Genomic DNA, 14496 nt, shown 5'->3' on the forward strand with positions numbered 1-14496 from the left:
GCCCCCTCCCCATTTCCTGACCCAGAGGTAGGGCTGGGGTCAGCATGGGCGGGAGAACCACCCCTGATCTCCCATCTACCAATGTCCTTCCAGAGCCGGCAGGAAACAAGTCACCTGTGTGCTCACTCATGGTGCTTTTCACTGTACCCAAAACCTCACCGGAGAATTCTGTGTGTTGCAGATGGAGACCCGAGATAGAGACTTCTGAACCTCCACCAGGGGAGATCAAATGTGCAAGCCTTCAGAATTCCACAGCCGCCAGGCGTGAACTGAAGTCAGCCAGGCCTGAACTGGAGTGAGAGGAGAGAGAGATGCTGGTCTGACCGGGTATGTAGACATGAGACGATGAAACCGCTCAGCACTTGTTTTTTTTCCAGTCCGGGTCGTTGAGGTGGGGAGATATTCTGTGCCGGCTTTGGAAAGTTGCCATGACAACTGTTTGCAGGGGGATTCCATCCATGAGGTAGCAGGAGCAGAGCCTCTCCAGAGTCAGGACATTTTAGGAACCATGCACGTGGTAGGGATCATTGACCACATGCCAGGCACAGCCTTAATAGGTTAGCTGGTTTGATTTGCACAAGAGCTGAATGGGGCAGGCATTGCTATTGGCACTGAGGGTCCATCTGGAGCATAAAGAAGGTAGAGTTAGTCCGGGTGTTTACCAACAGAAACTGTGTTACTTTTCCTTCTCCCTGCACCACTGTTGTTGGTTTTTTGTTTGTTTTTTTGTTTTGATTTTTGTTTTTGTAGAACTGTACATTTCTACCTTTTGGGAAATAGCATGGAAAAGTACCAGTTGAGAGCCTGTGACAAAGACTAACAATGGTCACAATGGCATTACCACTCTTCCAGAATCTTGCTACGCCTCTGATTATAAGGTCCACTTTCCTTCTGAGCAGGACTTAGAGACTGAATTGACACATACCACAGGGAAGAAGGGATACCAAACATGTTTAAAGCAAACGAGACATGGTTTTTGCTTGACTTACTTGGGACCTGTGGTCTTGAGAGGCAGCCACCATGCTGTAGGGAAAACAGGTTCCAGTTCCACTTAACAGGCCATGGACATATGAGTGAAACTCTAGAAGGCTGGAGGAGCCTTCAGTTCGCCTCCACTGAAGTCTAGTAAGATGGAGACAAGCTGTTCTTGATGAACCATCCTCGCTGAGCCCTGCCCTTGGGGCAGATCGTGAGCATAGCAAACACAGCCATTTGGGGCTCTTCATTTCAGCTCACAGCCACACCATTTAAGGTAGTTATCACAGCATTCATTTATAATGAAGAAAGCCAAGTTCACGTGAAATTTAGTGATGCACCCAAGGCCACATAGCTAGCTAGTGAGTTGCTTGTCTTGACCTAAGGTCTTGTATATTTTCAGCTTGGTACTCCTTACTGTGAACTCTAGTTAGCTGCCCTCTGTCCTGGTCTAAACATAGAGTCCTCCATGTGCTAGGTTTTCTGTGCTAGATCTGGTGTCTGCTCATGTTACATGCAACATGTTGTCTGTCATGCAGAAGAACTGCTCTTAGCCCACGTTTGACCTCGTGAAAGTCAAGGGTAGGTTTGTCATAGATGCTTTCTCTCTTTTCTCCTAGCGTAGCTCTCAACCTAGCAGAGCAGGGCAGAGTGTGCATGAAGTCCACAGCTGAGGGGATTAATGTGCATTTCCGTCGCAGTGCCGACAACAGGGGGAGAGTTCTATCTGCTGGTACCCACATCTTCTCCTGGCAGTGGAAGCCTGTCTTTTGAGGCTGTTCAAAATAAACTGAGGCCAGGCATGGTAGTGCATGCCTGTGACCCCATCATTTAGAAGACCAAGCAGATGGAGCATAAATTCAAGGCTAACCTCGTCTGTGGCTGTAGCTCAGTGGTAGGGAGCTTGCCTAGCAAGGACAAGGCTCAGGGCTCGATCCCTAATAACACCCTTCCCCCCCAAAACAAAACAAGAGAAAAAGTAAACGGCAGCAATAAAAAATTATTTTTAATTTTACATTTTGTGTGTGTGTGTGTGTGTGTGTGTGTGTGTGTGTGGTGGTGGTGGAGAAATACCTCATGGGAGTCAGTTCTCTTTTTCCACCATGTGAGTTACAGGAATTCAGGTTCTCAAGTGTGGTGGCAAGTGCTTTTTCCTGGCTCCACGATAATATTTTAGACATCAGGCAACTGAAACATAGAGTTCCAGAGAAGTGGTGTGGGGGCTCCAATGACAGAGGCAAGGAAGAGTCCCCGGAGTAGGGGGTGTTTTTAGAGTCACAGACATAAAGTAAAGAAAATATTGGGTATGATTATAAGATGGTCATATTTAGTTTCTCCCACTAGAAATACAAGAAACAACTTGACATTCCACTTAAGTCCGCAAATCAAACAAAGCTGAGGTCACTTCTAAGGACCAGCTGGTTTTGTCTGCTCAGGGTATGACAGTTCCGGCATCCGCATCCGTTCTAGTTAACTTTAACGGAGCTGAAGCTGTCTTTCTTGCTTCCTCAGCTCTATCCTCTTAGATAAAACATCTTTGTTTTGAACTTGTATAAGTAAATGTAGCTAATAAGATGTAGCTGTCAGGTAAACAATAACAGGAACTTCCACAGGGCACCCTGTGCTTCATTAGATTGGTAAGACAGTGAAAACGTCGTTACGTCATTAATGGGGAAGAGCAAACGTCTACCCCTGGAAAAACTCGGGGATGTGCTGTGGTTACTGTAGTAGCTACTTTTCCTATTCTTATGATCAAACTCTGATGAAGTATGTTAAGAAAGGAAGGGTTTATGTGGGCTCATGGTTGAGGATACAGTTCACCATGGCAACCGGGGAGCAAAGGCAGCTGGTCACATTGGGTACACAGTCAGAAAGCAAAGAGAAGTGATTGCTGGTGCTCCCCCATTTTTTGTTCAACCCGAGAACCCGGCCCATGCTATGGCACCACCTACATTCAGTGTGAATATTCTGCTCAGTTTTAGGTATTCTGTCGTAGCATCAGGAGTGCAGGGTGTAGTGCAGATAGTAAGTTTGTCGTTTCAGTTGGCTTTGCTCACAGGAATTGTGGTGCTGGTTTTCCACCTTGTGTGTGTGACTGTCACTACCATTATGTGGGAACCAAGAGCAAAGAAGTACTGGCTATTACAGTGTAAATAAGTGCTGGCTATGGCATTTACTAATGTATTACATAGGAATGTATTAGCCCTATTATAGCCAGTACTTATCTCTATACTTAGAATCTGTAAGAACCCAGAAGTAATGGAGGTGGCAGCAAAATAACATGGAAGTTCTTTATATTGCAAAACCTGGAAAAATTTGTCAAAAATGTTAGGTAACTTTAACTCTTTCACTGTATTTTGTATTAGCTAGTCTATGAACTAGTTAGCTTTGCTACCTAAAAACCTACCCCAAGATGAGAGATGCCTCAGAAATTGGGAGCACGGACTGCTCCTCCAGAGGACCCAAGTTCAATTGGAAACACCCACATGACAACTAACAACCATCTGTAATTCCAGTCCTGGGGGATCTGATGCGCCCTTCTGGCCTCCATGGGCACTGTACATACATGGTATGTGGACATACATGCAGGCAAAATATACATAAAATTAAAAATAAAATGTAAAGAATCCCTACTGCAAAACTTAGGAAGGGTTGAATATCCCTTCTGGAAATGTTTAAGATCAATAATTTAGGATCGATAATGTTTCAGACTTTAGAGTTTTTTTTCTCCAACTTTCCAAATATCTGTATTGGGGCTGGAGAGATGGCTCAGCAGTTAAGAGCACTGACTGTTCTTCCAGAGGACCTGAGTTCAATTCCCAGCAACCACATGGTGGCTCACAACCATCTGTAATGAGATCTGGCGCCCTCTGGCCTGCAGGCATACATGGAGGCAGGCTTTCTATACATAATAAATAAATAAAATCTTTAAAAAAAAATAGAAAAAGACAAGATCTCCTGAGTAAATTGGGACCATGGGGACCTTGGGGGAGGGTTGAAGGAGGAGGAGAGGCAGGCAGGGGAGCAGAGAAAAATGTAGAGCTCAATAAATATCAATAAAAAAATTAAAAAAAGTGAATCCAAATATCTGTATTGGTTTTGCTGCTTAGGCATCCCTAACATGAAAGTTGAAACACTCTAAAAAAGTTTTAAATTTTCATAATAAGTTTGTATCTTAAGTAGCCATTGATTTAGCTCCTAATTGGAGCATGGCCCAGCTGGTGTACCTAGGCCAGCCCAGCTCCGTTTTTGCATCACAATCCTCTGCCAGTTTGTTAAGGGAAGGTGGCATCAATAGGGTGGCTGCCCTTGGTTCTGCCTGTCTCCAGCCTCTAGTCTGAGCCTGTTGACATGGAAGCATGGCTCAGAGAAAACGGAGCAGGTAGGCCTCTGTGAGGCTTGGCCTTGAACTGTGGGACTCCCTGACATCCTACTGGAAAAGCAAATAGCTGGACGGACCAGATTCAAGAAAGCTTCAGCCCTTGACAGGGGAAGCGGCATCTAAACCGCCTTGCAAAGGGAGGTGACACAGGGCACAGGCGTGTGAATGCGAGCACATGCTTGTGACCTAATGTGTAAATATGTAAATATTTTACTGGCGGAACTAACAATATTCCGAAGAGGGATGCTGGAAGGGAAGCCATTTGTGTGCTTTATAACACATGACAAAAATCTAATGGGACTGAGAAGAAAGGGTGCTGAGATGCTGAGAGGGTCCTAGAACAGAAAAGCTGCACACAACCCCTTGTATCCAGGGCACTGTCTGCAAAGGCGGGATTAAGATGCAGACAGCAGAGCACAGTCCGTGACAGGTTCTCCTGTTTTGCTCTTTTGTCTTCTTCTTGATGGGGGCTGGAGTAACGGCAAACAATGAGTGTTTGGTAGACAGAATGGAAGTAAAAAATAAAGTAATTTCATCGGTCACTCAGTGACATCTTAATTTGACAAGGCTGGAATGCTAGTTCCGCACACTTCTTGACATTGTGGCTTCAAGCTCTATGCAGTTTTGTGTGTTGGAGGAGTACAGAATTGTGGGTATGGGGTAATGGTCTGTTTCCTGCATCCTTCTTTTCTAATTGAAGTTAAAAGTTAAGGAAGGCTTCAACTACCCAATGCTTGGCCTCTTACCCCTTTTCTCTCTGTTACTACTTTAGTCATAGCTGCCTAGTAAGGGTGGGATTACAGCCAATCTTCCCCATCTCTGAACCTGTAACCGTGGTTTTGATAGAAAACATAAACAAGCTCAGATTAACCAACTGGTTAATAGAAGAAGATCTAATTATCTGTTATGTCCAAGAAACTCATATGCAAAGGCATTTCTTAACTGAAGTTCGCAGGCCGGAAATCAGCCTACCATGCAAATGGGAACTGAAGATGGCAACGTGGTAATTTTGTATCAGATAAAGAAGACTTCAAAAGAGGCCACTGCCTACTGATAAAGGCAACAGTTCATAGGGAAAATGTAACCATTGTAAATATTTATGCACTGGATTGTGGGCCTCCCAGTTTCATAAAGCAGATGCTACAGAGCTGATACAAGAGGGAGAGACTTTAATACCCAGTTCTCATATCTACATTGGACTTCCCCACTGAAAAATCAGTAAAATAAATAAATAAAAATAAAGAACCTTCAAATTAAAATGATTCCATTGACCAAATGAACTTAACAGATATCTATAGAAAATATTCTACCAATAGAGAAGGAGGACACATTTCTCAAGGGAAAATAAAGAGTTCCTAGAACTGAATGAAATGAGAATACAACCTCTCAGACCTCCAGAGTGCAGCCCAGGCAGTCCTAACAGGAAGTTTACAGCTATGAGTGCTTGCATTAAAACATCAGATCTTGATAAGTAACTTAATTGTGCACTCCAGGGTCCCCCCCCCCAAAAAAAAACTCCCAGAAAATAAAACCCAAGTACATTAGATGGAAAGAAATGATAAGGACTAGAGCAGAAACTAATGAGAGAGAAACGGAAAGAACAATGTTGATAATAATTTAAAGAGTTGGTTATTTCAAAAGATTAGTAAAAACCAATGAACCCATAGCTAAACTAGCCAAAAGAAATGGAAGATAAGAATTACTAAAATTAGAAATGAAAAGGGAATTGTCATAACAGATTATAATGACGTCCAGAGGACCGCTAGGGAATACTTAAGTAACTTACATTCCCCAAAGCCTGAAACCCTAAAAGAAATGGGTACATTTCTAAATACATTTTACCTACTAATTAAAGCCAACAGATATAAACAACTTAAATAGAATTATAGTAAGCAATGATATTGAGGTAGTAATTAAAGACTCCCCATAGAGAAAAGCATATGGCCAGATGGATTCACTGCTGAGTTGCGTGAGGTACGTGGTCTACACAAAATAGAAAGAAGTGACACTATCAGTGTCACTTTATGGAGCTAGTATTACCATGGTACCAAAGTAAGACAAAAATATACAGGCTAGTGATGAACATAGGAGAGAATTATAGTCCTTGATGAACAGAGAAGCCAAGATGCTGAACAAAATACACATAAATCAAGTGAAAAAACACATTGAGAAAATCATACATCCTGACCAGGTTGATTTTATCCCAAGAGTGGATGATTGTTTCAATATATACATATATATACACTAATAAATTTATATTAGTATATAAAAATAGACTTAAGGAAAGAAATTGCATGACCATTTTGATACATGCAGAAAAGGCACTTGAGAAAGTTTGACCTTTCTTTGTGATAAAAGTTCTGAAGAAATTAGAAATAGAAAAATCATATTATCTTATTAAAGACTTCATACAACAATGCTATAACCAATATTATACTAAGTGGAGAAACATTGGGAGTATTTCCTCTAAAACTGGAACAAGACAGGAGTGGCCTCTTTCCTCTTATTCAATACTGGACTGGAGGTCTTAACTAGAACAGTTAGACAAGAGAAATATATGAAAAGGATAAAATAGGAAATGAAGTCAAGCTACCTCTCTTTTGAAGATGGCATGATTCTATACTTAAGGGACCCTAAGGACTCCATCAGAAAGCTTGCAGACCTGATAAACACAGTCATGTTACAAGAGAAAAAAAACAGCTTATATAAAATCAGTAGCATTTATACCACTAATGAGATTGTTGATGAAGAAATTAGGAAAAACAGACCACTCACAATGGCTTCAAAAAAATCAAATAGGCAGGAATAAATTTATTAAAGGAGGTGAAAGGCCTCTATGATGAACTCTTCAGACATTGAGAAAAGATATTGCAGAAGATACTGGGTGTTAGAAAACCTTCCACACTCTTGGACTGGCAGAATTAATGCATTGAAATGCATTGAAAGTGGCTGTACTACCAAATTAATCTCTAGATTCGATACAGTCTCCATCAAAATTTCAGGGGCGTTCTTCATAGAATAAAAATGACGTAGATTCCCTAAGCAGAAAGAACACTGCCAGTTGTATCAGAACTATCCTGCAAACCATAGTAACAAAGACGACATGTGGGTACTGGGACAAAAACAGACATGTAACCAGTCAAGCGTAATAGACATCCTATAATTTTTTTAACCAATGTGTCTAAAACACATTCATGGAAAAATCTATTCAGCAAATGGTGCTGGTAAAATTGGACATACAACAGAAGACTAATGATTCATGTCTCTCATCCTGCCAACAATCAAGTCAAGTGGACCAAAGTTTAAAGTCCCCAAAATATCGAGACTACTAGAGGAAAACATAGGGCAAACATTTCAAAACTTAGGAAGACATTTCTGAACAGCACCCCTCAGAACCTCAGGAAATAACCTTAAGAATTGGCCAATGGGATTTCATGAAGTCAGAAAGCTTCTATGCAGCCAAGAAAACCATCTGCAGAGTGCACAGACAACCCAAAGAGTAGAAAATATAACCATGCATACGGAAGATGGGACTAATGTCTATAATATATAAAGAACTGCCCAAATAGGGGCTGGGAGGTGACTCGGAAGTTAAGAGCCCATACTACTTTTGCAGAGGACCTGAGCTTAGGTCCTAGTACCTGTATAATGGTCTGTAACTCCAGCTCTGGTGTGCCTTCTTCTGGACTCCAAGGGCATCTGTGTGCACATGCAGGCACACACGCACGCACATTCATGTGCATGCACACATGCACAAACACACACAAATACAATAAATGTAAAAATTTAAAAATTATTTTAAAAAGAACGGCTGAAATTAAGCATCAAAAAAAATCACAACTACCCACAAATAAATGGAGCAACCAGTTCTCAAAAGAAGAAACACAAATGAACAATAAATTTTATTAAAATGGTCAACATCTTTAGCCATCTGTGAAATGCAATTAAAGGTGCATTAATATTCTATCTTGCTCCTATCAAAATGTCTATCACCAAGAGAAAAGTAATCATAAATGCTGGGAGAATGTAGAAAATTAGGAGACCATATTCACTGTTGTAGTGGTGATCAGTGGTGCAGTCACCATGAGGAATCAGTGAGCTTTCTCAGAAAACTTAAAATAGAAGTATCACATGAGCCCTCACTATCCTCGTGATCTCTTGAGCCTGTACTCAAAGGACTCTATCTTACCAAAGAGGAATTTGGATATGTTTATTGCTGCTCTAGTCACAATTACAAGGAAATTGAATCAGCCTAGGTATTCATCAACAGCTGTGGTCCATATACATACGGGGTTTTATTTAACTGTAAAGACAAATAAAGTTGCAAAATTATAGGACGATGCGGGGAGCAGATAAAAATTTGTATTGTTGACATGACCATGGCTCTGTCAAGGACCCCAGTGCCTCAGACCATGGCAATTGCAAAGTTTTCTCTGGGTCAGGCTCCGAGGAATGAAACAGACTTACACTGGCCCACATATGGATGTTACAAACAATTAAAACCACTGTGTACAGAAACTCTCAAACACAGCTTCCTTCTCTCTGGTGACCTGAAACCTCCCCTACAGAGACCTCCTGCCGAGATTAGCTAGCCTGTCTCCTCCCCATTCAACTGTGTGTAACAAAGCCACCTCCTTAGTTCAGGCACAGATAATGGTGCTGAGTTTTCAGGCTGCTGGTATTGCTTCTGCACCAGAGCGCACACCCACCTGATCCCAGTTTTTCTGTACATGTGTCTGCATGTCTCCCTTTCCTTTGTCACCCCAGCCAGGTCAACCCAAAGCCACAGAGGTAGCTTCAAAACTAGAAAAAATATTACAGTAAGATAACCCAGACTCAGAACAAGAGATACTGTGTATTATCTCTCAAATGAGGATCGTAGTTACTAGTTTCTGTAAACGTGACTGGATAGTAGTGAGTGTGGGTATTAAGTCAAGAAGCAGGAAAGGGGATCCTGGGGGTGGGGGATTCGGTGTTTTAAGGAAGTGGGTAGAGAGTCAACACAACAGACGCAACTGAAAGTGGAAAGGGGAATACCGCGGGGTCGAAGGCTATGGGGACAGGGGAGAGATGGGGAAGAGGCAGGGGGAGGATTGTTCTGAAGAAAGGATCTTTGGAAATGTCACAAGGAAACCTAGTATTCTGTGTGTGCATTAAAAATTTTAAAGCTACTTATTAAAAACAACAGAAAACAAAACAATGAAAAAGCCTTGCATCTATATTGAACATACATACATATGTATGTATGTGTATATGTGTGTGTATGTATATATGTGTGTGTATAGATATACACACACATATATACATACACACACACACACACACACACACACACCTTCCCCTGCCCTTATTCCTTTAAGAATGTAACTATTTCCATAGCATGTAAATTGTCTTGGGTATGTACTGTAAAGGTGTATATATGTTGTATTCAAATACTTTGTCATTTCATATAAGGGAGTCACCCATTCTTAGATTCCACTAACGGAGAGTTCCTGGACCAACTCCTAGGGATACTGAGGGATGATTATAGATATGTCTTCTTTTTCCACACGGAGAAACTGAGAGCAAAGAGATAGGTGACTTGCCCTAGATCCCACAGAGAGTAGCTAAGATGGCCTGTGAAACTGGACTGTATGGTATCCCAGTGCCCTCTTCTGAGCGCTCCATGCTGAGGTGCCTGCCCCACCAGGTGAATAACCAGTGTTCCAGGGCTCCGAGCTCCTCCCTTTTCTTTTGTTACAATTTCAGTCAAGATCTGTGAGGGGTGGAGGGGTTTACAGAAAAGCAAGATGGTGGGATGACGCCAGTGGAGAACTTACTCAAAGCAGTAAGTGGTTCTCACTCTACCAGAGCAATTAGGATGTGTTGTTTTTAATGCTGACCTGGTATTCCATCTTCTCCCTGACTGAGTCCTGGAGGCCCCTCTAACAATTTAAGTACCACAGACAACGCTCTGGTACTGCTCAGGGCCAGCCCTAAACTCTCCACTAGAGCATAGTCCCTGGGCCGCTGCTGGGCTATTCGAAACAATTCTGCACTCAAGACACTGTCCCTGGGAGCGTCTCCCATGCCTCGGCCTTGTACACACCACACCGAGCACAGCCTGCCCTGCCTGTTCTCACTGACTGCAGACGAAGGCACGTGCTGCCATCAGCTGGCTGAAAAGAGGTTTAGAGACAATATGTGTTTCATTTCTTTTCTCTACATCTTTTTCCTTCTCCCCCTCCCCCTCGCCTTAACCCTGTCCCTATTCTTTTCAATGGTGTCTTAGAATCCTCAATATGGTAATATCATAGAAGTCTTGATTGAAATAAATATTATTGTTGGAAAGGCTGTGGTGCGCCGGGTCCTTTTGAACAGCTTGCTTGTCCTCCCCTCACTTGAGGTTGGTAGGTGCTCTTCTCGTCCCTGTTTCCGCATTGAAAATGAGTAATGGCATCTGGCATGTCCTGGTGTCCAGTGAGTATTTGTCACCATTTGTAAAAGTGACGTTATGTCTTAGTGTATGTCAAGAATTGAAACGTAGGGCCAGTAAGATGCTTCCATGAGTGAAGACACTCGCCATGCCTGATACCTGAGCAACCTGAGTTTGGTCTCTGGGGCCCACACGGGAGAAGGGGAGAACTGATGCCTGCGAGCTATCCTCTGACCTCCGTGTAGAACGTATAGGAGTAGTGATACCAAAAGCACGGCACACTAATTTCTTTTCTGTTATTGTCATAAAGAACTGACCGCAACCAGCTTGGGATGGAAAGGGATTATTTTATCTTACAGGTTACAGTCCACCATTAAGGGAAGCCAAGGCAGGAACTTGAAGCAGAACCACACTTATTGACTTGTTCCCAGGCTCATACACATACTATTAGGAGGTGTGGCTTTGTTAGAGTGGGTATGGCTTTGTTGGTAGAATGTGTCACTGTGGAGGCGGGCTTTGAGGTTTCCTATGTTCAGGATACTGTCCAGTGTCTCAATTGACTTCCCATTGCTGCAAGATGTAGGACTCTCAGCTTCTACTCTGACATGTCTGCCTGCGCACCTCCATGCTCCCCATCATGGTGATAATGGACTGAACCTCTGGAACTGTGAATGAGCCTCCCCCTGATTAGTTAAATGTTTTCCTTTAGAAGAGTTGCCGTGGTCATGGTGTCTCTTCACAGCAATAGAAACCCTAACTAAGACACGCATAAAATAAAAAGAAATTTTACAAAGGAAAAATTGAGGTTCACTCCTCTCCCTTTCTGACTCAAGCTGATTTGGCTCCTGGTGTTTTGTCATTGCTTTATCACAACAGTAGAAATACATGAAGATTTAGCCACATGGTACTGTGTGGCTCTTCTCTATCCCTTGGGGATTCTATTGCTGTGAAGAGACACCATGACCGTGGTATCCAGCACAGGATATGTGGGGTTCAGGTCTACTGGGATCTGTGGCAGATTATACAATTGTTGCTCCATTATGGGGCACAGAAGTTAGACTTTTCTTGAGAAAAGGAACTTCTTAAAGCAAATGTGAACATAATTATATGCTGTGTGTTATGTTACTTCCCATTTTTTCCAGATAAAAAGCAAGGGAAAAACGACGACACGCTATTTATTTGACTTCTTATATGGCCCTATTGCTCCTGGGTGAGCTCTTACATGAGCATATATCCCCAAACTTATCAAGAAAATAGATTTTCCACATCTGTGTGGCTCATGCAATAGGTTGGCTGCGGTTGAGCAGAGTGAGGTTGGACTAAGCTGGGCAGAACTTGGTTGTATCACACATACATCTGGGGTTAGCTGATGTGGGCTGAACTCACCTGGAGGACTGTGTTCTAAGCTCTGGCTCATCTGGGCTTCTTGCTGAAGGCTGTTCAGACTGGCAGCTCTGGTCACACCCTAAGTGCTGGGTGGGAGCAGGAGCTGCCGGAGGAAGCCTGTCTCCCATCATGGTCTAGGAAGAGTCCAAGTGGACACACGGGGGCCTCTTTTGATGTAAGCTTGGAACTTCTCTGTCATTCAATTGGCTGAAAAGCATGTCATGTGCTCAAACCTGAGTCAAGAGAAAGAAAAGAATATTTGCCTTTCCTGGGAGAGTTTCTAATAGAGACCTTAAGATTAATAGGGCAACCAATCCTCCTGCCTCTGCCTTCTGTCAGATTGGACAGCCAGAATGTGATTTTTTTGTTTGTTTTTTGGTAGTTGTTTTTTGTTTTGTTTTTTTTTGGGGGGGTTGTTGTTGTTGTTTTGAGACAGGGTTTCTCTGTAGCCTTGGAGCCTGTCCTAGAACTAGCTTTTATAGACCAGGCTGGCCTTAAACTCACAGAGATCCAGTTGCTTCCTCAATGCTGGGATTAAAGGCATGTGCTACCACCACCCAGCTAGAATGTAACATTTGAAAGTCTTTACCATTGAGAATTTTAGTAGTAGCTGTGATTTTCTTTAGTGATCTACTAATTGCTATTAGTGGGATGCTGTATACATTTGTGTTCCAGAAACTTCTTCATTACCTCTGACATCGGCTGGGACTTTTTGCCTTGTTTTGTGTGATGGCTTTGTTCATCTTAGACTCATGATGCCTTCGGGGTATGCAGCGAGCTCCACTCACGGCAACAACCTGTCGCCCCAGCCCAACAGCTGCACAAAGTGGTTTGACATGGAATCCGCAGTTACTCTCGCTTGTCAGTAAGGACCCTGGAGAAATTTCCAGTCTTGTGGATGTGTGTGTTTTCCTGCATTTTAGTAAGCAAAGCCTTTGAATGCTGTAAAATATGCAGTTTCGTTGCTTCTCTGGACGCCTTGGCTCCCTCAGCCGGCGAGGATGCAGTGGCTCCCTCAGCCGGCGAGGATGCGGTGTTGCTGCAAGGAGAAGAGGCTGTGCTTTCACACTGGTTATTAATGTACTGGACTCTTTCCAAGTTAGCATGGAAAAGACTTGCTGCTTTCTGCTTTTTTCTAAGTTCTAAGTCATAAAGCATATGCAAGGGTTGGCGTGACTCTGAGCTCCTGGCTGTGTATGGAAGGTCTGTGACGCAGAAGCCATCTAAGCTTTGCCTGATTGAGTGTCTCTCCAACTCTGAGTTATTCAGACAGTGTCTAAGCAGGCCAGACAGGCAAGCAAGCAAATAAACACAGGAGCCCGATGCTGGGACCCCAGTGACATCCCTTATTTGTCCTGATGGAGCCTTCAGTTGGGTATTAGTGAAACTGTATGCGCCATTAATATTGTCAAAGTGTCTGTGTCCTGTGGACTGAAGAATGGCAAGACAGTTAAGAGCATTACTGCAAAGGACCCATTAGGTTCCCAGGATCCTTATGGGGTGGGGTTCACAGCTGCCTGTAATTCCAGCCCAAGGGGATTCATCGCCCTCTTCTGGCCTCCATGAGTACCTGCACTCACGTGCATATACCCACACAGAGACACATATGTACACACATAGTTTAAAATAATAAAAATATTCTTTAAATGTCTGTGTACTTTGTGGCATGTTTATATATGTATAGGTTAGTATAATCTAAGAGAAAGAAAAGAAATATGTACATTAATTAACAAGTGTTACCTTTGCTGGCTAGATTCATATTAACTGGACATAAACTATAGTCCTCTGCGAGGAGGAAACCTCGATTAAGTAAATGCCTCCATAAGATTGGGCTGTGGGCCAGTCCGTAAGGCAGTTTTTTAGTGATTGATCAGGGAGGACCCAGCCCATTGTGGATGGTGCCATCCTTGATCTGGTGGCCCTGGGTTCTATAAGAAAGCAGGCTGAGCAAGCCATGGGAAACAAGCCAGCAAGCAGCACTCCTCCATGGCCTCTGCATCAGCTCCTTCCTCCAGGTTCCTGCCCTATTGGAGTTTTTTCCCTGACTTCCATTATGAACAGTGATATGGAAGGATAAGCCAGATAAACCCTTTCCTCCCCAACTTGCTTTCTGGTTTCATCACAGCAATAGAAACCCTAAGACATACCTCTTGACTGTCTTATTTGGGAGTTCCCCAGCGTCCGAGCCGAGGATCTAGATGCCAGTCCTCATTTGTTTCATCCTTTCAGTTTTCCAAACACTCAGTAAAAGTCAGCTTTTCATTCATGAAATCCTATGGAGTCCACAGTGTACAGGATGCCGCAGGAGCTAAGAGGAGGTAATCATCGACGAAAGTCC

General features: G+C 43.0%; 1 protein-coding gene across 1 annotated transcript in view; it reads left to right on the top strand.

The window, feature by feature from the left end:
* The first annotated feature begins 228 nt into the window (after window positions 1-228).
* Window positions 229-14496, top strand: part of Rin2 (Ras and Rab interactor 2) — a 160295-nt gene continuing 146027 nt past the window's right edge. The window contains exon 1 of the mRNA XM_075962365.1: window positions 229-327. The gene's annotated coding sequence lies outside the window, so the exon portion shown is untranslated. The remainder of the gene's footprint in view (window positions 328-14496) is intronic.

Source organism: Microtus pennsylvanicus, chromosome 2, assembly GCF_037038515.1.
Source record: "Microtus pennsylvanicus isolate mMicPen1 chromosome 2, mMicPen1.hap1, whole genome shotgun sequence".
NCBI classification, from domain to species: Eukaryota; Metazoa; Chordata; class Mammalia; order Rodentia; family Cricetidae; genus Microtus; species Microtus pennsylvanicus.